The 25,738-nt window shown below is 40.0% G+C and overlaps 1 protein-coding gene and 1 long non-coding RNA gene across 6 annotated transcripts in view; one reads left to right on the top strand and one right to left on the bottom strand.

Annotated features, from left to right (window-relative positions):
• LOC148141750 (uncharacterized) overlaps positions 1–22,377 on the top strand; it is a 28,114-nt gene extending 5,737 nt beyond the window's left edge. Inside the window, exons 2-3 of the long non-coding RNA XR_015752481.1 lie at positions 14,099–14,288; positions 22,266–22,377. This is a non-coding gene — a long non-coding RNA (uncharacterized LOC148141750). The remainder of the gene's footprint in view (positions 1–14,098; positions 14,289–22,265) is intronic.
• The window catches only part of raraa (retinoic acid receptor, alpha a), a 583,661-nt gene that overhangs the window by 366,052 nt on the left and 191,871 nt on the right, over positions 1–25,738 (bottom strand). For 2 of the 5 annotated variants that reach the window (XM_087977799.1, XM_043674901.2), the window contains exon 1: positions 9,002–9,164. The exons of 2 other annotated variants lie outside the window; for them this stretch is intronic. The gene's annotated coding sequence lies outside the window, so the exon portion shown is untranslated. Of the gene's footprint in view, positions 1–9,001; positions 9,165–25,738 lie in introns of those variants that run through there. One more of the 5 variants, XM_043674914.2, reaches the window with a different exon arrangement.

A 25,738-nucleotide genomic window follows, 5' to 3' on the forward strand; every position in this document is an offset into this window, starting at 1 on the left:
TGAGTAAAATTAAACAGTTAAAAACACTTGCCTTAATGGCCTGTCACAGCTGTTAAATGAAAAAGGGTCTGGCGTACTCATTTCAGCACATTGCAATTATGCAGTTTTATCATCTAATCCTATTTTCAACTGAGAATCTCAAGAATGATGAGACTCTTCCTATTAGATGTGATCAATTTTCTTAATCAATTTTCTACTTATTTCATGTCTGTAATACAACGAGTTAACATTTTGGTCACTTTCTCAACCACTCCAATAGTAAAAAAAAACAGCACACGGTTACCAATGCAGACTCTGAGAACCAGACCTGATAATAAGAGGAAAGGAAAGAAGCTTACACTAGAGAGTCAGGGTGTGTCTGTCCTCCACGAACACATTTCAATCAAAAGCAAATGAGGTGCTGGACTGAACCTCTCTTATAGACAGGGCAAATTGCAGCAATAGGTCAGCAAAAGGAATGAACCAAGTTACTCCAAATTGCAGTATTCAGCCAATACACATGTAAATTAGTTAGCAAGCGGAAGACAAAATGGGAAATAAACTGGTGTTTGTTTTGTTCCATAAACACTGTCAGCGGTCCTTTCCAGATGCAGAGGGAATACATGAGCTTAGTACTTGTAACTGGCTGCTCTAATAGCAAGTCGACAAATTGATTATTGCCATTCATTTGTCAGAGCAGATTTATAATCAATTGGAACCAATTAATCAGCACCTCCCTCCAAACGCAATGGTATTTTCAATGGAAACTGAAGTTGGGCCTGTGTGCTCCATTATTGTCAGCAGTACATTCAAAAGGCAAAAAAGAAATTCCAGACAAAAGGTTTTCTCATTTCAGTTGTCTGTATTAAACAGTTACATCAGCAAAAGAGATGTTCAGAGATAACTGAATATTTTGTAATATATTTGTCAAATTAAATTTTTAAGGCAAATTATTTATTGTTAAAATAATATTTCAATATTTCCACCACTTCCAAAACACAGACTGTTATGAAAACACTTGGATACAGTTGTAAAATTTTCTAACTTGTGTCCAGCACCTCATTTAAGTGTGAATCTGAAAAGTAAATAGCTTTAGGCTATTCAGCAAAAGGTGCATCACCTTCATCATCAAACAGGTGTATTAACAGTTGACATTGCCTAGAAATCTAGAAAAACCAAAACAGAAATTTCCCTTCCCAAGACTAAAGGCATTGAAACACTGGTTATGTTCTTAATATTCCATACTACTATGGTAACCTACACTTGTCTCGGATTCAATCTGGAACATCACTGGAAAACCTTTGATTGCACTACGCAAGGTATTTGGTCACTGCCTTAAAGAGAAAATGAAGTTAAAAATCACACAACATTAGGTTATAGTCCAACAGGTTTAATTGGAAGCACACTAGCTTTCGGAGCGACGCTCCTTCATCAGGTGGTAGACTACCACCCGATGAAGGAGCATCGCTCCGAACGTTAGTGTGCTTCCAATTAAACCTGTTGGACTATAACTTGGAGTTGTGAGATTTTTAACTTTGTACACCCCTGTCCAACACCAGCATCTCCAAATCAGAGAAAATGAAGGTTACCATTCACACTGCAGGTGAAGCTGAAGTATTTGTTCCTGGATACTTATGATCTTATACCATCACTGCTACAGACTATCTTTTTTTGATTCTACACAGAAGAGACCCAAGGGAAATATTCTGGGAATAGCAAAGTTGAAGCATTTCCACTTCAAGTAGTTTTAAAGTAATTAATCTTGCTTTTACAAAAATATCCTACCATTTCAATACTCTTATTGAAGGTGGAATTTGTGTTAAATTAAGCTATGCTGCATTGAAATTTATATTGTAACACATTAACAGGCCACAAAACAAATTGCTTTCATCCACAGTTCCGATATTGGGAAAGGTTTTTATTTCCAGCAGAACATTCTAAAATAGTTCAATAAAATGTTGAATACACTGTTTCAACACACCAGAGTGTCAACAAATTTCATTGTAGGAGTTGGGATATCTGCACACTTCTTGACTTCCGTATAATGAGTATGTCATCATATTTTGAGGGAAATGGAAGGCTTTGCCATTCTCTGTTCACAGGCTTATACAAGCTCAGCTTAGATGCCTTCCCTTTCACTGCTCAAACCACATATCTCAAACTCATTTCCAGAAGAAGTCCCTTCCTCAACTTCCTGTACCAACTCCAAAACAAACCAATATCATATTCCATTTATTAAACTTGAGGATGTACTTGAGCTCAATATTTGCTTCAACCTTGTCCAGTAAGAACCAGAGTAGAGTCTGATAGATTTAACATTTTTAGAATAGATATATGATTTTCATCCAATTTGTCTAGATGAGAGTGAAACCTTGGTTGAGGAGCACAAGAGATCACTAACCCTATCAATGTTATTCCTCCCAGGAATCACAAAGCATACATTACCTTGAAGAATATTTCATCTGCTTATTCTAATTAACAAAAGGCTTTATGAAGTTTCTGTTCATATGCCCTCCCTAAAGATAACTGACAAAAATATTTATCTTCACACATCTATTAATTTATGTCCCCCCACATAACTACTTCCTTCAGTTTAATAAACTCATAGAAATGTTTTGTTTTTCTACGATGGAACCCCATACACATTACTGAAACATGCTAAGTTGAGGAAAGCAATGCTAGCATACTTGGGTTCAGTCATATGATAATTCGTGCAAATGTGAGGAGCTTTTAATCTCTTTTTTATGCATGGTGGAAGATAAGCTGACACATGAAAGTAGTTTGATATAGTACACAGCAGAACAGAGGACTTTATTTAATTTCATCTGTAGTAAATGTATCTCATGTTCGGTAATGAAAAAGGGAGCTGCAGAGAAATTTTCTGCCTGCCTAATGGATGATGATGGAAGAAGTAAGTATACATGAGAAATGTTGAATCATGTATGTTTTTCCTTCAACTGTATCTACTACCATTCTTGATTGAGGAGATACAGAGCACAATATAACTCATACCTATTACCCAGAGTTGATACTCATGGTGACATCAGTCTTCTGACATCTTGTCTAAGTGGCCCTTCCTGACGTGTGAACTTAAACAATGGTTGTCAGTGAATAACTTAACCATGAAACATGCCACAGTCAAGCCTGAATTTGTTCTCTCTGTTCGCACAGAAGTGCACTGTCGCATACGGCTTGCTGGATAGTGATCATCCTGTACATTCTCAGAAGTAATGAGGTCAAATCCTCCAAGTGCATCAGCTAAAGTGTCAGTAGCTACGGACTGCACAAACCAAGAAAATTGTGATTCAGAACAACATTCTGCACTAAAACTAATATTCATTTGCACTATGGTAGGATTATCCTAACATTATACAAGGGAGGAGGGAAGGGAGATGGAGGAAAGGGGGAATGTACAAATTGTATAAATAAACAACTATGGCCGTTGCACAAGATGCTGGCACAGATAATCTGAAAATGGAGGGAATTAATGAATCAGAGAGAAAGGGGGACAGAAATGTTCATATTCAGAATCAGATACATACACACAGTGAAGCTTATAAAATCACTTACCCAGCCTTTCCTTTATCTCTTTTAAGGATAAGGTAACTGAATAGGTACTGGTTTAAAATAAGGAAAAAACAAACCCTTGAAATTCCATCATAAGTTAGGATCAGATAAATATCTGTGATTCAGTTTGAGCTGACACAATGAAGACTTGTACTAAAAATAAATCAGAAATCACAACTGTTTCCATGCTTGTGGAACCCTGAAGACATCACTAGAAATGCAGCAGAGATCTGAGAGCAGTGGCAGTGTTACTATGTCAATATAAAACAGCAGCAGGGAATGCACATAGTGAATAATGGTTTGAGAAGGGTGACAAATGGAAAAAAAGTGCAAATATATGAGGCCAACCCTATGCAAGGAACAGAATTTGTATAAATCAGACACACACTGTTAACTGGAGCAGTTAACCAATAAGGAACAGAACCTAAACAGAAGCTCAGGTAAGGCAGCCAGACCTCACATCTCTAATTTCAACAGTAGCGGATGGCTTCAGAATAAAATACCTGTTTGACCAAACCAAATATTTTTGTCTTGCACAAATATTTAGTGGATAACTGCAAAAATTGGATCTCATTTTGGCTGAGCTTTGCAGTACATAGGATGAGACATCTTATGTACAGTGGGCGGCATGGTGGCACAGTGGTTAGCACTGCTGCCTCACAGCGCCAGAGACCCGGGTTCAATTCCCGCCTCAGGCGACTGACTGTGTGGAGTTTGCACGTTCTCCTTGTGTCTGCGTGGGTTTCCTCCGGGTGCTCCGGTTTCCTCTCACAGTCCAAAAGATGTGCAGGTCAGGTGAATTGGCCATGCTAAATTGCCCGTAATGTTAGGTAAGGGGTAAATGTAGGGTTATGGGTGGGTTGCGCTTCGGCGGGTCGGTGTGGACTTGTTGGGCCGAAGGGCCTGTTTCCACACTGTAAGTAATCTAATCTAATCTAATCTTTATTGAATGAAACTGTTCCTCTTTCTGTTTCTTTCTCCATCCTGCCCTTCTCATAAAACTAATTCCTTGCTAAGCCATAATCCTACAAGGAGTGGATGACCTCTAGCAACTTACCCAGGTGGTCAAGCTATATTGTAAACACAAGAATATTTAGCACATACCTATGATCTTGAATTTATACATTATTTATCATGACCTTAGAAAATCCCAGAGCATTCTACAGGCAATGAAGTATTTTTGAAGAGTAGTCACTTGTAATGTTGTAAATTCAACAGCCAAATTGTGCATAGCAAGCTACCACAAAGACAATATAGGCAGAAAATCTGTTTTTGTGATGTTGACTGAAGAGTAAGTTTTGGCCAGCACTTTAGAGATGACTCTCTTGCTCTTTTCTTGACATAGTATCATGAGAATTTTTTTTATGTCACCCAAGAGAGCAGATAGACCCTAAAAATAAGATTGCTTGTGAAAGATGCTGTCTCTCAATCCCTCAACTGGGCCAATAGCCTAGAATTGTGTCCTCAAGTTATGAAACTGAAATTGATTTGAATCCACACAACCATAAGGCCCAATGATGAGACAGCTATCAACTGAGCTACTACTGACACTGTCAGCAATATCAGATTGTCACATGTTACAACTCATGAGCTGCCAGGGATTGTGTGAGAATTAAAGCAGACCTTGCATTTTTGCAGCTGTACAACGTGAAAGATGGCATCATCATAAGCCACAAGAAGAAAATTTTATCAAAATTCACAGACAGACTGTCTCAAAAACACTTGAAGAAAGGATGGATTATTAATATTTCCAAAGAAAGGTTCAAGATAAAATTCAGAAAAAATGCAAACAGCAGAATTAATTTTGCTAAACTAATCTAAGCACACAATTTTTCTTATCAGAAGCTAAAATCAGGAAACGTGGTTCATAATCTGTTTAAATGGCACCACCTGAATGCTCTCCTCCAAGCGACTCAACAAGCTGACTTGGAACTGTTTCCTTCAACACTTCTGGGTCAAAGTCCTGGAACTTCTTTCCTAACAAATTATGGGTGTACCTATAGTATATGGAACGTAGTAGTTCAAGAAGCCAACTCACTATTATCTTCTGAAGGGCAATTGAGGTAAGGAATAAATACTGGGTTAGCCAGTGATAACCACATCCCATTGAGTGACTAAATAAAACCACTTCAGAACTCCTTGTGCCTCATCATTTTCCTCTTTATCATCCACCAACTGATGTCAGTTAACTCAGCGGCAGTCATGGATCAGACTTGGCACATTCCTGGGTAGCTTTGGATGGCTTCCTGCTTTTACTCACTGACCTCAAATATGATATTTTTATACCAACAGTATACTGTGAAATGAGTATTTAATAATTTTTAAATTCTTACATGAGTTGCGCGGTGTTGATGGAATGGTTGCCATTCCAGGTATGAATGGCAAATTTCCTGAATGGCCATTAATGAATTAAATGAGTTCTTAGTGACCAGTGACAATAGTTACACAGTCACCGTCAGACTCGCTTTTTTTTTAATTCCAAATTTTACTGCATTTAGACCATAATGAGATTTGAACTCATGTCTCTAAAACATAGACAAGGTTTCTGGATTACCTGTCCAATTGGTGGCAAAAGTCAGTTTAGCCAGGATGCAAGACTTAATGAAGTTCTTCATTTTAATAAAATATTTTTTTAAAGCTGCAAATAAGGTTTACTGACCATTGTAATCAATCACCTAAAGCAGTCTCCCATTGAGCAAAGTTCTGCACCTAGTACGTCAACTCTTAATTGAACACAATACACATAAGAGTTGCAATAACTTTGCTTATTGTAAAATTACTCAATTTCATTTTCCGTCTAACACAGAACAGCCATACACCATAATTACTGAATGAATTAAAATAGCTTTAGAGTCATAGAGTCATAGAGATGTACAGCATGGAAACAGACCCTTCGGTCCAACCCGTCCATGCCGACTAGATATCCCAACCCAATCTAATCCCACCTGCCAGCACCCGGTCCAAGCTTTCTGTTAAGAAAAACATTTAATTCAACATGTTAGAAAACTGAAACCATTGCGTAGGAACAGTTCATTAAACTTTCGAAATATAATGTAAGTAAGTGTCTATTGGTTGCCAGTCTGATTCCTGCAGCATGGATCACATGCAATATTAGAATAAATGTGCCCAATATTCAACTGTAACAGACATTAGAATTTCACTCATAGCTACATAAATGTACTGAATAATTATCTACCTTATTTTTCATTGGAGGTGCTGATGACAGTATTTCATTGTTGTTTGGGTTGATACCGAGTAACAAAAAGCAGTCTAGTGATCAGATTTGGTTTGTGCATCTCAGTATCACACTACATCCTAAGTGATCCACTGGATGCTTAATCCTGTTATTTTTTGAAGGCGTTTCTTGAAACATTTCAATAATCATACAAATGATTTTAGTTACAATTATTTTTTCCCATTTTATGCTACCCTGAAGGTGTTGACTTCCTGTTGCTCTACAGTTCAATAGACACCAGTTATCCATTGATATCTTGCCCAAATAGCAATTTTTCATGAATGAACCCTGATAGGGAGTACTGACAAGCTAATCAGCCTCAAGGGGGTTTCATAGCCAAGCCTATTCTTGCCTTCACTCAATATTCAGACAGTGCACTTCAATTAAAGATCTGTGAAGAAGAATTTTCATTTATTTACAACAACTTGTATTTATATAGTACCCCATGCAAAGTACTTCACAGAAACATTATAAAGCATTAACATGACACCAAGTCATAAAGGAGATATTATGGCAGATGGCCAACACATTGGACAAGGAGATCAGTTTTCAGGGGCATCACTTTAAGAACATGGTAAGGGGAAAGAGGCAAAGGGGTGAGAAAGGGAAGTCAAAAGCTTAAGCTCTGCAGCTGAAGACGTGGCCACTAATAGTGAAGTGATCGAAACTGGAGATTGAAACAGGCTAGGATTAGAGGATTGCTGATATATGAAGAGTTATTGGGCTGAGGAGATGACAGAGATTGGAAAGGGCATGGCGATGGACGGATGGATTTGAAAACAAGGATGGAAATTTTAATTTTGTAGGTCAGGTGAAACATGGGCTGTGAAAACTTCTGGAAGATCTCACATTTCTAAGATTAGAATAAAACTTGGGAGGATCAGAAGTACATTGAAATAGTCATGCCTAGAGGTAACAAAATAGAGAATTTCAGCATCAGGCAAACTTCAGTAGGAACAGAGTTAATTTACCAGAGATGGTAATAATTGATCCTAGTGATAGCACATTCCACATTGATAGGATGTCCCAAATCACTTCCCAGTTTATGGGTTACCTTTGAAAATAATCACTGTAACATTATTGGTAAATGTAACTTAGTTAGCTGGATGGCTGGCTTGTGTTTCAAAGTGACACCGACAGCACAAGTTCAATTCCCTCCCCACCTTCTCAACCTCATCCCTCACCTTCGGTGTGGTGTCCCGCAGGTTAAACCATCACCAGTTGATTCTCCCTAATAAGACAGCTACCCTATGATTCTCTGGATTATAGCAACTTTACTGCTGTCCTGGTTGGTAACAGCTAACTTGCTGTTTTCAATGAATAAAGCCATTAGGGGATCCAGATCTTAACTTTACTTAATTTAGCTTGCACTCATGTTTCTTTAATTTAATTAAAAGGAGGAGACTGGTAAATAGACAGTGCATCTATTCCCAAAGATCCACTCCACAGTGCATCCATTCCCAGATGTAGATGTACTGTTTTAAATTCTTAATATCAATTCATTTCATTATAGGGTAAATTCACAAATCCAATGGGAATTCTCACAGGTTGGGAAATTGGCACTATAGCATCACATCACCCTATTTCCAAACTGTGTTCTGTTCCAGGCCACCGTTCTGCTATGAATGTGGGTTTGGTGAATTCAAAATAAATGTAACACATTGAGAACCACTGGCTGAAATGTACTATTTCTCCAACTTGCCATCATAGCTGAGGCATCATTACAGAGCCCTCCTAATTCAGATACTCAATTCGCGTGAAAAAATATTCTACACATCTGTTCTTTTAAAAACGTGTAAAAAGACGTGGAAATAAGCACAATCATCAATTATGCATATGTTTGAGCAGCTCTAAACAAATTCATCACTAAAAGTAAACACAACTGTTTATAGTGCTTCCTGAAATTTTTGACAGATCAAGTATTTCTTAAGAAAGTTGCTTGACTTTGGTTGTTAATTTATTAATACTTCAGGAAAATTAAAAGCACACCAGGAAATACAGTAAAACGTGATTCTTTGCCCTGTAACTCTACGTAATTAATACTTACTCTGTGTCTTTACAAAACTAATTTCCACCAGTTAATTGGGGCAAGGTCAAACAATGTAAAACTTAATAAGAGAATTCTATGATACTGAGGCCTCACTTCTACAAGCTGAGTAAATGCAGCTCTACCCACATTTTCCAGTCCCCACCAAAAAAAACTACCCATACAGTACATACCTTCACAGGCCTCAGAGACTTGCTGAATAAAGAAATGTGACCAAAGCAGAAACCTTCACACCTAAATCACTCATTATTTTAAAAAAAGGAGAGAAAACTACAGCTGCATCATAGTTTAGACCAACACAGGCCGAGAAAGGAAATCTGCTTCACCAACTCTTCAGAATCTGCCATTAATCTGCACATCCTGTGTTATGCTCCACCTCTGCTTCCTAAGGACAGCAGAAGTCATGAGACCCAGGCCTGCAGTGCGCATGGGTGCCAGCAGCAGCACAGAGTTTTGTCTGTGTGCCAGTGGTTCTAGCGTGCATTCAGCCGTAAATCACCAATGTCAGCTTGAGTCACAATCACCCTGCGAAGCGAATTTGACATTTACAGCACACAGTGTGAGTGAGAGAGAGAGAGAGAGAGAGAGAGTGAAAGTGCTTTGAACAAGGTTGCTAATAGAAATGAAGGTTACTGTGTTTGGTTTTGAGAGTTTAGTTTGCTCATTGACACAAATCTAACATTCCCTGACATTTGTAGGGATTTTGTACTGGTTGTGACCAAGAGATAACATTAATGAACAATTCAAGACATTTATGCTGGAAGAGGGGAAAATGTGACAGATTAAACCATGAGGTGCAGGTGAAGCACTTGAATCATCTCTGAAGGAACGTATTCCAGCTCAAGTAGAACATTTAAAGGACCTGCAGGTGTGGGCTTTGGTCATGGGCCAGAGTTTTTTGGAGGGTGCTGGGGTGGGGATGCGGTCTAGACATGAGTCGGAGTTGGTGGGGGGGAGCTGGTTGTCTGGACATGAGCGGTAGAAATGTTTAACAACTCTTATAATCTCACCTGTCACTTCTCAGCATGTTCCCAGCAAGCAGTTATTTGTCATGAACTGGTATGATTTTATAATTAGCAGATTGTCGATCCTGCTTCAGGTTATCAGCTTCTGTTCTCCCATTTTTGTACAAAATCTTGAATCTATGTAGCACTGCACATGGCTGAAGTTATTGTACAAGTCTCTCAGGTTAACTTCAGTTTAGCTGGCAACTTTATTCCAGCAGCATAATGATAGCCCCATGTTTTAGTAGGTCTGTACCATCAATGAATACCCTGCATATTAAGCATTTTGCATGATAACAAGCAGCTGAGGGAGGATGAGCACTTCTGCATGTCCATTATGTAAATGTCTTAAGATTTTCAATTAAGTGACAGTCTATCTGATTCTGTCAACATCAAGAACAATCAAAAAAAGGTTTGTACATAAAATTTATTTTTGGGTGGGGTAAGGGAAAGAACAAAGGAGTTATTGTCTAAACAACGTATGGATATTTGTGCTCGTAATTTTCTAGAATGGATTAACAGTGTGAATGACATTGAAATACCAAAATATGAAGTTGAAAGAGATCTGGAGATGCTACTTCACAGGGCTCAACATGTTCAAACATTGCAGCACAGTAATCAGAAAAGGAAACATAATGATGCACTACAATCTAGAAACTACTGTCAATTATAATAGCAAATGGTTGCTTAGTGCATTCAAAGCGTTGCTTTGTCTACTCTCGATAATTCCAGCAATAGCACATTTATCTCAAATTTCTTCCAGAAACACAGAAAATAATGACACAATTTAGTAGCTGGATCTTTTGTAATAATGTGCTTTTTTCTCAGCATTGCTTCAATTTTACATTGCCACAACTTTATGTCTGCCAACAAAGTGCAATGAATAATCTCTTGGCTACCACAGCAGTATAGTGTATCACTGAGAACACTTGCATCAAACAGTCCTGCAAGCCTGAAACAAGAGGGACACGTAAGTGCCTTAATGCAGCCACACCATGAACCAAAGTTCTCAAGGTCAAGAGGATGCAACATGTTCAACATAGCAACTGCAAGCACCCACCTTTACCACTTAAAAAGCCAAAGGCAGCAGACACATGAGAACAGCATCTACTGCAAGCTCCTCTCCAAGCCACACGCTTTCCTGATTTGAAACTGTACTTTCTTACACTGTTGTAAAGTCAAATCCTGGAACTCCGTTCCTAACAATACTGGAGGTGTGCCTACGCCATATTGGCTGCTCTGTTTCATGGCAGCTGCTCACCACTACCTTCTCAAGATCAATGATGGATGGGCAACGAGGATTAGTTGACCCAGCAGCTCACATGTCATGACAATTTTCTTTTTGTTTAATAATAATTATGCCCTATCCTTCTCATAAATCCAATCCTGTCACTACCCCACCACAAAGAACATAAAGACGCTTTTTAAAAATGTATGATAATTGGACACTTTTATTTGCTGCTCCAGGTCATTATCCTCACCTGGACCCTCAAAGTGAGTGACACTTTCAATCTTCAATAAGATGCCTGATCTAATCAAGTATAACTCCACTAACCCTTCACCAGTTACACCTATGGTTGGGAAAACAGTACCTCTACTCTGATGCCAAAAGCCTTGCAAGAATAGGGATAGGGGAAGAGAGAGGGAGAGAGGCTACATCCTCACTAGAACAACTCTAATTATCAGTGCAAGACTTGCAACTCCAAACACTCCATTACAGCAGGGAAAGCTTCAAATTTTCAGGTTAATGTGTTTATCAAAAGCACATTCATCAACTGCAGCAAATTTAGTCAACTACTGTCATTTTCATATCTAGATATTTTCGTGTATTATGAGCAAAGATCAAAACAAACTCAGATGGTGAATGAATCAACATTTGAGCATATTAATCAAATGTAAAGATCAATTGTTATGAGCTTTTTGTTGCTGTCACTTGTTACCTTTCCTCATATCTGCTCATTATATGAAACATGATGGCAATATGTTTTCTCATGGAGTCATAGAGATGTACGGCACGGAAACAGACCCTTCGGTCCAACTCGTCCATACCGACCAGATATCCCAACTCAATCTAGTCCCACCTGCCAGCACCCGAAACATATCCCTCCAAATCCTTCCTATTCATATACCCATCCAGATGCCCTTTAAATGCTGAAATTGTACCAGCCTTCACCACTTTCTTTGGCAGCTCATTCCACACACGTATCACCCTCTGCGTGAAAAAGTAACCTCTTAGGTCTCTTTTATATCTTTCCCCACTCACCCTAAACCTATGCCCTCTAGTTCTGGACTCCCTCACCCCAGGGAAAAGACCTTGTCTATTTATCCTATTCATGCCCCTCATGAATTTATAAACTTCTATCTGGTCGCTCCTTAGCCTCCAATGCTCCAGGGAAAACAGCCCCAGCCTACTCAACCTCTCCCTATAGCTCAAATCCTCCAACCCTGACAACGTCTTTGTAAATCTTTTCTGAACTCTTTCAAGTTTCACAATGTTTGCTCAAGAAATTTTCAAAGAATTGTGGAGAAATAGTGGGTTAAATAACTCATCCATTCTGATGGCTTCAGCATATTATGGCTGCTGACAACAGAGAAATGATGGGACCATATGGCCAATGACTGGTGGAGTAATCTTGCAACAAGCAAAGGGTTTGAGACTACACAACTACTTTTGTGTCGGTAAAACATTGTGGCTTCTAAGCAGCAATAAAAATCTAAAAAACAAATTAAAACAAGAAATAAACACCACTGAGTTTTAAGGTAAGAGCTTTAACATTAGTTTACAACCTAGTCTCCGTGCCTGATTTCTGTTCATTTATCCTCAACATCCTCATAAATCCAGGGCCTTTGCTCCCAAATTGAAAGGTTCTGATATCAATTCTAGGATCATTTACAAAGCTATATTTGATCATCCTTCTCTAGATTTATCTTCTGATCACCCTGGCACCATCTTCTCTGAATTGACACTTGTGATGTATTCATCTCTGCTTCATTCTGGGCTAACAGTTACCCACTGTATTCAGATCATCATCTAATCCTTTGCTGTTTGGACTTCATGTCCAGATCTTCTATTTTGTGCCTTACCACCGTTAAACTGTAAAATTTAATGTAAAGAATATAGTTACAGTGTCCACTGCACACTTACGATTTTGTGTTCTTTAAATTGAGCTCTGCATGGTTCTTCAGAATTATTCCATACTCAGCCATATTCAAGTATATTGTATCTCTGACCCAAAACCAGTAAGGAAGCTGCAAAAGCACTCGCTGGTGAAGGGCTTTTGCCCGAAACGTCGATTTTACTGCTCCCCGGATGCTGACTGAACTGCTGTGCTTTTCCAGCACCACTAATCCACTCGCTCCCCTGGCAACCAACAGGACAGAGTAGCAGGAGTATTTGTTTTGTCAGAATATTAAAAATGTTCAATTCAAAGTCTTAAAATTTCCCAAAAGTTCTAACAAATTATTTGGACATCTTTATGTCAGGCTTGAAGTCGTACATCTAACGGTGTGTAACCAAAGCAGCCAGGACAGCCTCTGGAAGGGGAAGGGCAAATCCTGCTTCACTTTCTGGATTAGTGGTGCTGGAAGAGCACAGCAGTTCAGGCAGCATCCAAGGAGCTTCGAAATCGATGTTTCGGGCAAAAGCCCTTCATCAGGAATTGACGTCGATTTCGAAGCTTGTTGGATGCTGCCTGAATTGCTGTGTTCTTCCAGCACCACTAATCCAGAATCTGGTTTCCAGCATCTGCAGTCATTGTTTTTACCTGCTTCACTTTGCTCAAGTTTCAACTCGAAAACTGACACCCAGCCAATACTGCTACTTTTCCTGTCAAAGTGCACCTGAAACCACTTTATATTAAGTGCAAAGTGCAAATTTAACTTAGTTTGGTCCCAGTAAGCATTTTCTTTTTGCATATTTGATAATATAACCAATATTGTCACTTTTTCTGTCTTCAACATAATCTTTACATTATTTCCAAATTGTGCATGAACATTCATGAATTATATTTTGTATTTCTAAAATATTTGCCAAGAGGTTACTATTTGAGAAAATAAAGGAATGGTCAGCACAATAATAACATTCCATTTTTGGCCATTTTTATATCAGTAATGGCCCGTTAATTTTAAGTTAATGATTATCTCTACTAAAATAGCTACAAAGCAGTACTTCCAGTTGTTTTATTGTTCATTTGCTTGCAATGGTAACAGACTTGGTTATCTATCAAATCCTCATGCTCATTCAATATCCACTCTTGCTTTTTCCAGGACTCTTCACTGAACAGTGATCAGGAGGATAATAGAGACGTTGAGTCATACAGCACGGAAACAGACCCTTTGGTCCAAACAATCCATAGCTGACCATGTTCCCAAACTCATTTTCCCCTGACCATGCCATGCCATAACCATTGAGATTAACTGGAACACAGACCAGAAACCAAGTCAGGTTTGTTTTCAGGTAAAGTCTTTGGCAGCTAGGGCACTAGAGAAGCCCTTTAAATCATCCCAGAATGATTGTATCTATAGTCGGTAACCAACTTTATGATTATAAACTTTTAAAAAGCTACAAAAATATGGGAATGGAATTTCCCATCTTCTTAGTATATTACTCTACCAGTTGTAAAACAGCGTCCTCTATAAAGAAAGGCTGAATTTAGCAACACCAGATAACTAGACACATGCAAGATCAGCATCTGCATAGTTGCTTCAAAGCCATGAATAGAACTTTAGACAAACAGACACACTTAATTAGTCACAATACAGACTTTGTTTGGAAGCCATTTTAATGTCATTTCATATTTAACAGAAGATCAAAGTATAAAATCAATCATGAGCATCTCACTGATAAGATACAACTTCTGATGGTGGATGATGTCCTGCACTAGTTGAAGTCATACCTGACACAGAGGCTTTTGGTTATGGTTGTTGGAGGTTGGTCATCTCAGCTCCAGGACATCTCTGCAGGAATTCCTCAGGGTAGTGGTGTCCCACGTCCAACCATCGTCAGCTACTTTATCAATAACCTTCGCTCCATCATGGCGACATTTGTTGATGATTGCATAATGTTCAGCATCATTCGTGACCCCTCAGATAATGAAGCACTCCATGTTGAATGCAACAAGATCTGGACAACATCCAGGCTTGGACTCACAAGTTTTTGGATTAGTGGTGCTGGAAGAGCACAGCAGTTCAGGCAGCATCCGAGGAGCAGCAAAATCAACGTTTTGGGCAAAAGCCCTTCATCAAGAATAAAGGCAAAGAGCCTGAAGCGTGGAGAGATAAGCTAGGGGAGGGTGGGGGTGGGGAGAAAGTAGCATGGAGTACAATGGGTGAGTGGGGAGGGGTGAAGGTGACAGGTCAGGGAGGAGGGTGGAGTGGATAGGTGGAAAAGAAGATAGGCAGCTATGACAAGTCATGGGGACAGTGCTGAGCTGGAAGTTTGGAACTAGGGTGAAGTGGGGGAAGGGGAAATGAGGAAACTGTTGAAGTCCACATTGATGCCCTGGGGTTGAAGTGTTCCAAGGCGGAAGATGAGGTGTTCTTCCTCCAGGCATTGGTGGTGAGGGAGCAGCGGTGAAGGAGGCCCAGGACCTCCATGTCCTCGGCAGAGTGGGAGAAGGAGTTGAAATGTTGGGCCATAGGACGGTGTGGTTGATCGGTGCGGGTGTCCCGGAGATGTTCCCTAAAGTGCTCTGCTAGGAGGCGTCCAGTCTCCCCAATGTAGAGGAGACCGCATCGGAGGCAACGGATGCAATAAATGATATTAATGGATGTGCAGGTAAAACTTTGATGGATGTGGAAGGCTCCTTTAGGGCCTTGGATGGAGGTGAGGGAGGAGGTGTGGGCGCAGGTTTTGCAGTTCCTGAGGTGGCAGGGGAAGGTGCCAGGATGGGAGGGTGGGTTGTAGGGGGGCGTGGACCTGACCAGGTAGTCACGGACGAAACGGTCTTTGCGGAAGGCGGAAACGGGTGGGGAGGGAAATATATCCCTGCTGGTGGAGTCTTTTTGGAGGTGGCGGAAATGTCGGCGGATGATTTAGTTTATGCGAAGGTTGGTAGGCTGGAAGGTGAGCACCAGGGGCGTTCTGTCCTTGTTACGGTTGGAGGGGTGGGGTCTGAGGGCGGAGGTGCGGGATGTGGATGAGATGCGTTGGAGGGCATCTTTAACCACGTGGGAAGGGAAATTGCGGTCTCTAAAGAAGGAGGCCATCTGGTGTGTTCTGTGGTGGAACTGGTCCTTCTGGGAGCAGATACAGGGGAGGCGGAGGAATTGGGAATACGGGATGGCATTTTTGCAAGAGGTAGGGTGGGAAGAGGTGTAATCCAGGTAGCTGTGGGAGTCGGTGGGTTTGTGAAAAATGTCAGTGTCAAGTCGGTCGTCATTAATGGAGATGGAGAGGTCCAGGAAGGGGAGGGAGGTGTCAGAGATGGTCCAGGTAAATTTGAGGTCAGGGTGGAATGTGTTGGTGAAGTTGATGAATTGCTCAACCTCCTTGCGGGAGCATGAGGTGGCGCCAATGCAGTCATCAATGTAGCGGACGAAGAGGTGGGGACTGGTGCCGTGTAATTACGGAAGATCGACTGTTCTACATAGCCAACAATGAGACAGGCATAGCTGTGGCCCATACTTGTGCCCATGGCTACTCTTTTGGTCTGGACGAAGTGGGAGGATTCGAAGGAGAAATTGTTAAGGGTGAGGACCAATTCGGGCAAACGAATGAGAGTGTCGGTGGAAGGGTACTGTTGGGGACGTCGGGAGAGGAAAAAACGGAGGGCTTGGAGGCCCTGGTCATGGCGGATGGAGGTGTAGAGGGATTGGATATCCATGGTGAAGATGAGGTGTTGGGGGCCGGGGAAACTGAAGTCTTGGAGGAGGTGGAGGGCGTGGGTGGTGTCTCGAACGTATATGGGGAGTTCCTGGACTAGGGGGGATAGGACAGTGTCGAGGTAGGTAGAGATTAGATTAGATTAGATTAGAATACTTACAGTGTGGAAACAGGCCCTTTGGCCCAACAAGTCCACACCGACCCTCCGAAGAGCAACCCACCCAGACCCATTCCCCTAGATTTACCCCTCCACCTAACACCATGGGCAATTTAGCATGGCCAATTCACCTAATCTGCACATTTTTGGAAATGTGGGAGGAAACCGGAGCACCCGGAGGAAACCCACGCAGACACAGGGAGAACATGCAAACTCCACACAGACAGTTGCCTGAGGCAGGAATTGAACCTGGGTGTCTGGCGCTGTGAGGCAGCAGTGCTAACCACTGTGCCACCGTGCTGCCCACAAATGAGATGAGTTCAGTGGGGCAGGAGCATGCTGAGACAATGGGTCGGCCAGGGTGGTCAGGCTTGTGAATCTTGGGAAGGAGGTAGAACCGGGCAGTGCGGGGTTCCCGGACTATGAGGTTGGAAGCTGTGGGTGGGAGATCTCCTGAGGTGATGAGGTTCTGTATGGTCTGGGAGATGATGGTTTGGTGATGGGGGCTGGGGTCATGGTTGAGGGGGCGGTAGGAAAACCTACCACAAGTGGCAAGTAACATTCATGCCTCACAAATGTCAGGCTACAACCATCACCAATAAGGGACAATCATACTACAGCCTATTGACAAATCCCCCACTAATCATAATCCTGGGGATTATTATTGACCGGAAACTCAACTGGACTCAGCACATATTCACAGTGGCTAAAACAGCAGGTCAGAGGATAGGAATACAGTGGGGAGTAACCCACCTCCTCATTCCCCAAAGCCTCCACAGCATGTACAAGGCACAAGTCAGGAACGTGATGGAATACTCCCTGTTTGCTTGATTGGGTGTGGATCCAACAACACTCCAGAAACTTGGCACCATTCAGGACAAAGCAGCCGTTTCATTGGCATTACATCCACAAACATCAACTCCCTCCACCACTGACACTCAGACGTAGGAATGTATACTATTTACAAGATGCACTACAGAAATTCACCCAAGATCCTCAGACAGCAAACCCATGACTACTTCCATCTAGAAGGACCAGGACAGCAGATACATGGAATCATGACGTTCAAATTCCACTCCAAGCCACTCACCATCCTGAACTGGAAACACATCGCCATTCCTTCAGTTGCTAGAATTTTTGAATCCTTGAATTCCCTCCTTAGTGGCATTGTGGGCTACCCACAACAAATGGACTACAGCGGTTCAAGAAGGCCGCTCACCACCACCTTCTCAAGGGCAATCAAGGATAGACAATAGATACTGGCCAGCCACTAATGCCCACATCCCACAAATGAATGAAAAAAAGTTTGTCAATGCAGGCACACGGAAGTTGTGGCGCCTGCCAAAGGCCTCATCTTAAGGAGCTGTCTTGCTTCCTCTGATGACACTACCTTTATAATTTTGGCTTTACAGCTTGTGGTCAGTTTAATATCAAACTAGCATTTTCAATACTATATTTGAAAAGCACTGTGTTCGTCTGTAGCTAAATTTAATTACGGTTCTTGAATGTCACAGGAACTGATTAGTCCTGCAAAACTTTAGTTGGAAAGCTGAAAACTTATGAAGGAATGCAGTCAAACAAATGCTTCAATTTTTCCTGAGGGAAACATAGAAAAACTGTTAAAAATACCAAAATGAAAATGTACTTCCTCTCAGCAAAGTGCTTTTTATTCTTGCAGCTGCTGCTAAAATATCAGCAAAGCTATCACCATTCCTTTTTTCTCTTTGCATTTCATCTAAAATTTCACTGCATGTATTTGCCCTTCTCCCTAGAAAGCTCCAAAGCTTAGTCTGTTAACTGTGCTAGAAAATGAATTCTAGCTTTCTTGTTTCCAGAGTTTATATGATTGGTTGAACCTGAGAATATTCTTATAACACAAACAATAATTTCCTGCTCTTTGCAGCAATCTATCCCCACTTCTTCAATCATGACTTCCCCATTTCCGATAATAGCATGTATCCAATTTGTGGTGCTCACAAGCACTGAAAGCTACAGAATTAGTGGTTTAGTTACTGAACAAGTAACCTGGATAGAATCAGAACCCAGATAATAACTCCTCAAATCCTAACATGGCAGTTTGGGAATTGAATTCAGTTTTAAAAAAAATGGAACAAAGCTAGGTGCAGTAAAATTTGGTCATAGAAACCAAAATGATTCAACATCCTTTTGGGAGGAAATATATCATCCTTATCTGGCTTTGCTTAGATCTGAATCAACATCATGCTGGCTATTAACTGCCCATTCAATTGTACCATAGGAACCGGAGTAGGCCATTTAGTTGACAAAACTTTATCAATCTCAGGCTTAAAATAATTACTTTCTTTGCAGTATTGATAAACATGGCCATGTTTGACTTGGTCAGGGCAACTAGGAATGGCTATGAAATAATACCCACAGCCAAGAAATAGTCAATTAGGAAGTGAATTTGTCAATGCTCATCCAGACAGCTAAATGCAACTTTATATGGAAATGCATGTCCTGCTGATCAGAGAGAGAGAGAGACTAGAATGGAGTTTTGTTCATTTCACTTAGTCCACTTTCATCATGGCCATAAGTCATCGATAAGTCAGAAGATCAATCCAACTCATCCTTCTAACTAGAGGGAGTCTTTCAATGTCTTGAAACCTATATTATAGAAAATCTGTTTCCATTAAGAGCTATACACTTATAACACTGTAAGGCATCAAACTATGATAAAAGTACAGGAACATGGTTATATTGTGGCCACCATATAACTCAAGGTATGCAGCCAAGATGATTCACGACAATTAACAAATTAAAGACGTTCTATACCATTTCTATACTAAATACAAATTTCTGAAAGCTTTTACTAATTATAAACAGAGTGAGCAAATTCATCTCCCAACACATGAAGTCTTTGTGGTTGCTGGTTCACAGTGGGGGTTACCATATTCATGCATTTTGCATGATCATCTATCCTGTCATTTTGAATCATGGAATTATACAATAGTAACAGAACAAAAGGTGATCATTCAGCCTGGAGTGCCTGTGTCACTTTCTGCAACACAGCTCATCCCACTCCCCAACTTTTTCCCAGAGCTCTCAAGAATTTTCAATTCATAGAATTATCCAATTTCCACCTGAAAGCCACAATTGAAATGGCCCCTGCCATATCCAGATCCTAACTCCTCACTGCGTAAAAACATTTTTTCCTCATGTCATATTTGGTTCTTTTGTTATTCATTATAAGTCAGGGTTCTCTGGTTCCAGTTCCTTCTGCCAATGGGAAATTACTTTCCATGTGCTCAGTCCAAATCTCTGATGATTTTGTTGAATCTGCTCTTTTATAAGGTAAACACCTCTAGATTCTTTATCCACACACATAATTGACATCCATTGTCCTTGAAACAATTCACGCATATTGTTTTGCCGCTACCTTTAATACTTCCATATTCTTTTTAAAGTATGGTGCCTAGAATTGAATATATTACTCCAGTTGAGGTAGAACCAGCATTTAATAACGGTTCAGCATAACTTTCTTATTTTTGCACTGTATGCTGCTATTTATAAAAACATGCAAGACTAACCACTTTCAATGATGTATGAATATGTAACCTCACATTCCTGAACTCCTGGACCCCTTTTAGAATGGATTCTTATTTTCTGTATTGCCTCTCCTTGTCTTACCACAAAAAATATATCACTTCCTTCTTTTCCACATAAACGTTTGTTTGCTACATCAACCTGGGGGCAGCACGGTGGCTCAGTAGTTAGCACTGCTGCCTCACAGCACCAGGGTCCCAAGTTTAATTCCAGCCTCGGGTGACTGTCTGTGTGGAGTTTGCATATTCTCCCAGTATCTGCAGGGGTTTCCTCCGGGTGCTCCGGTTTCCTCCCACAGTCCAAAAGATGTGCAGGTTAGGTGAATTGGCCATGCTAAATTGCCCATAGTGTTAGGTGCATTAGTCAGAGGGAAATGGGTCTGGATGGGTTACTCTTCGGAGGGTCGGTGTGGACTGGTTGGGCCGAAGGGCCTGTATCCACGCTGTAGGGAATCTAAACCTGTCTTTATTCTCCAAGTCTAATTCACAGTATTTCCAAATGTAATGATGCAACTTCAATTTTGAAACTGTACTCTATACACTCAAATCTAGCTGAAGAAAATATGGTTGAAGAAAAGCAATGGTCCTAATATGACTCCTGAGAAAAAATTCCAATACTGAGTTATCAATTCTATTGCTTCTGTCCTCTTTCTCCACTCTGGTCCTGAACATGGCAGTTTCCACAGAAGTTTTGATCAAGGAAAATTAACAGAACAACTCAAGATTCTGTCTTTCCCGTGTTTGGTAAGAATCCCAGGGAGATAGCCCAACAAATACTTACAGGTTTGTAATGTTTTTAGGAATATTTATACAAATTAAAAGAGAGTCAGTGGCTGGATCACTGATTTGCAATGCAGAGTTTCGTTAACGACTTGGGTACAATTCCTACACCAGCTGAGGATACCATGAAAGACACTCCCTCTCAACCTCTCCACTTCCCTGAGCCAACCCTCAGGTTAAACCACCAACAGCTGCCTGCCTGTCTCTCTCATGAGACTATGGACTGGTAAGGCAATGATGAAAAAAGGGAAAAGAAAGCTAAACCAACAAAACAAAGGAGAAAACACTTCACAGCAATGAATGGATCAGAATCAGCTTCCTAGTCTGTATACATAACACAGGAGAAGCAGTTATCATCAAACTGGAAGATCTTTTCCCAATCAGATTAACAATATCGTAAATAGAATGTTTGAATATATGTGCATGTGCAACTTTATACCTCTAGCTGTTACATTCTTGCTGCAAAATCCACTCCAAATGATAAAGAAAGCAATTTTGACAGTAAGGGAGTCAGGGAACTTTATAAACCTGTTTATAAAGGACATCTTGGAGAATGGTGTCCATAATGTTAGCCAGAATCCTTGAATCCAATAAGTGCACGCTTAGGGTAGAACCTTTAAAACACAGCTTAATATGTTGATGATAAAATGCATTACGAGGTAGTTTACTCGGTTTAAAAGCTTTTCCTTCGATCCATGCCCTTTGTACTTATACAGCACAATCAACTTTTACTACTTCACATAACATCCAAGAAAGATTTTACCTCTTAATCCTTGCCCCATTCACAACTCAATTGGTCATCCCAGAACACTTCAACACAGTAACCAAGTACAAGCACAGAGACAAATTGATTTTGTCAGTTATAACATAAAGAAATCAAATGTGCTTTAGAAGCTAACATTGCATCTTGGTACAAATTAATTAAACTTGAAGTTTTGGGTTGAGAATGTAATGAAACGACTGTATTTTCTGATAACAATGAAAGCCAAACTGAAAAACGACAAATGCAAAGGGTCTATTAAAAATTGATATCACAGTATTACCCACATCCTGATTTATAGCAGTACTGAGTAAAACCTATAATATGCCTGTCATTTTTTTTCTCTGCAGTGATAATCATAAACTAAAGGAATTAAGTCCCTGTTCCTGGAGCGATGTGGAACTGGTTTCAACTGACACTGACAATTACACTGATGATTAAGCTTCCATGGCATAACAAAGATGGTTGTACCCCTAACGTGGGGCTATTGATATATTACCGATATATGCAGGATGTTCTGTTATAGGAGTGCACTACTGACACATTCAAGCCAGAAAGTTCCTGTGTTCAAAGCAAATGAGCCCAGTCAACTTCAGTTTGTTGGACTCAGAATGTGAAAAGGGCCAACGTAGCAGTTCAACATCCCTGCTGTCATGTCAGCGTGTGGAAATTGCATAAAGACAACCACAGGATTCTAAAATGAGGCTTTCCTCAGATCAATAGTGTGTCAGCGCATCAACCCAAGGTTCACAAAGAAAACAAAAGGTACTGGAGCAGTTCAAGAATCCTTGGAATCATTGAGAAGAAAATGGCAATGCCTTAACCATAGAACACCAATAAAAAGATTAACAAGGCTATTGCTAGTGAGTGAAATATCTCTTAATTATTGCCAATGAAAGAAATTCTACCAAAAGATTTTAGCGCTGGAGAGAGATTTGTGGGCATCCAGTCAGAGGATACATATCAAAATTCCAATTTTGATTTTATTTTGAACTAATTTAGCAGTCACTATTTTATGGCTCATGGTTTATGGCAGCCTGTCATGTGCTCATTTCACAGAAAAGAGAAACAGTTCATCATTGTGAAATGAAAAACTACACTGATTGTTCACACCATGCCTCCTGTAGACAGACAACTATTATGTAAAAAAATCTTTCGGTGGACTATCATTTCATCATTGCAAAGAAATCCTAAGGTGTGCAGCAGTAATAAGGATCAGATTGTTATCACAGGTGTGCAGAGAAGGTGTAAATCTGTAGTAAAAGCAGAAATTAAAAGTCAAACAAATGAGGGATTGAAAATATATCTGAAATGAAAGACCAGAGTTTAAATACCAGTCTCAACTAGTCTTTGGACTCATGTTTCCCTGAAAGTCATACAAACAAGGAACAAGAGTAGCCTGCTCTGCCATTCAACAAGCTCATGACTGATCTGATTTTAACCTCAACTCTACATTCCTGCACATCCCCAATAATCTTTCATCGTGATGGTAAACAAAAATCCATCTGCCACAAAGATATTTGAAGATTCTGTATCCATTGCCTTCTGAGGAAGGAATTCCAAAGACTCTCACTCCTGAGAGAAAAAAAATGCCTCCTCATGAATGTTAAACGGGCAACAACTTATTTTTAAACTATGGCCCCCTAGTCATTAAAGGGCAGAGCCAGGAAAAATAAAACCAATAAGAGAAGCCTCTATTTTCATAATCAAGTAGGTCTTTTAATGAATCAACCAAGAAACTCCACAGAGTGCATGGGTTAACAGGGAAGGAAAGACATAACCAAAGTTACAAATAACCTTTTTTTCTTGCCATAAAGCAATAATTTCTTTTAGGATCATTACCAATCATTAAAGGGAAAGTAATACTCTTTCAGCCAACATACCCATTTTGAACTTACAAATGACAACAGAGGAACCTACTTATTAACCTAACCAAAGCTCAATTCTGATCTGCCTTTCCTTCTATATAATCTGCACCTTAGTGTAAAATTAGCTTGCTTCACCTCATTCAGTGTTGAAATTAACATCAATTATTCAATAGGTACATTAAACTAAACCATAAAAATTGATTACCCCTTAAAGATGTCAAGGGACTGCATTTAATTAACAAATGGCATGGGGAAGGTTGTGTTTAATGGAGGTCACGAATACTTCGATCATAAACAGCAAACGGCCAGTTTAAATGAAGTGGAATTCCAAACAACAATCAGGACTTTGCTATAAACATCGATAGCTTTGGAGTTACTGCTTTTCTGACCATTTCAAATGTGTTATATTCTAACATGCTTTATTTGCAGTGTACTACTATAATTAATATTTGCCAAACCATTCACAAGAGTGCATCTCAGCTAATTGTCCAATATTCTATTTTCACTCCATATCAGAAGTGACAAAACTAAGTGACAATCTTGTCACAGAATCATACTACACAGAAACAGATTCTTCAGATCAACCAATCCATGCTGACCATAATCCCAAACAAAACCACTCCCACCTGTCAGCTCTTGGCTCATACCCTTCCAAACATCTCTTATTCATGTACAAATCCAAATGTCTTTTAAATGTTGTAATTGTACCCACATCCACCACTGCCTCTAGACGTTCATTCCACACACAAACCACTCACTGTGTTAAACACTTGCCCCTCATCTTTTTTTAAATCTTTCTCTTCTCACCTTAAAAAATGCCACCAGTCTTGAAATCCCCACCCTAAGCCTTTCACCTTATCTATATCCCTCATGAGTTTATAAACCTCTATAAAGGTCACTCCTCAGCCTGTTACACTCCAATGAAAAGCGTCCCAGCTTGTCTGGCCTCTCTTTATAACTCAAACCCTCCATTCCCAGCAAGATACTGATAAATCTTTTCTGACCCCTCCTCAGCTTAATAATATCCTTCTTATAACAGGACATCCAGAACTGCACACAGTACCCCAGAAGAGGCCTCACCAACATCCTGAACAAGCTCAACATAACATCCCAACTTCTTACTTAAAGGTCTGAGCAATAAGAGCAAGTGTGCTAAACGCCTTCTTAACCATCCAACAAGTATGGATTATGGTTATGCCAAAACATCAAACCAAATAAACAGGAATTGATGAGAAAATATTATAAACTTTTAAATTTATGAACTATTTCTCTGATTTTGTACAATGATACATTTGTTATTCATAAACGTTATAACAACCATAGCACTTCGCATTTACATATCTTCAAGTTGCAAAAGTCCAGCATTTATTGTCAACAACATGGATGAGGTAACCACGCCCATGCCACCATTCCATTGAATGAAATTCTCTCTTAGGAAAGCAGATAAACTGGATTAAGTCTTATTTCAGTTAGCACACCTTTAAATAGCTATTTTATTATTGCCCATGTTGCAAAGTTTTATCCTTCATACATATATTAGTCTTGGCCTTTTACCTAATTGTTTCAAGCACAGATATTCATGCTTTCTACGTCTTGTTTCCACTATGTAACAAAAGCATGAGAGTTTGCACATATCCATTTGCCTCACTTTTCAAAGGATCAAATCAAACTACTGCAAACCTTAATGCTCTGACAGAAAATAAAACTGCCATTAAAATGAATGATTTTTTTAATGAAAAAGATCTCTCAGCACGGACAATGCATTAAATAAGGAACTTTCCCCACACACTACAAGACCAACACTGAACATATTTCATTGAAATGAACACAGCCTAGACAGATGATTTGGCTGAATGATACTGTAAATGACACTTTGTATTGGTCAGGAATGATATTGCTATTGTACTTTATACAGACTATTCATTTTAAACATCTTTGGGTTTGGATTTATATTC

Source organism: Chiloscyllium plagiosum, unplaced genomic scaffold, assembly GCF_037043375.1.
Source record: "Chiloscyllium plagiosum isolate Xiang-an unplaced genomic scaffold, Cpla_swu_hap1 HiC_scaffold_32, whole genome shotgun sequence".
Taxonomy (NCBI): Eukaryota; Metazoa; Chordata; class Chondrichthyes; order Orectolobiformes; family Hemiscylliidae; genus Chiloscyllium; species Chiloscyllium plagiosum.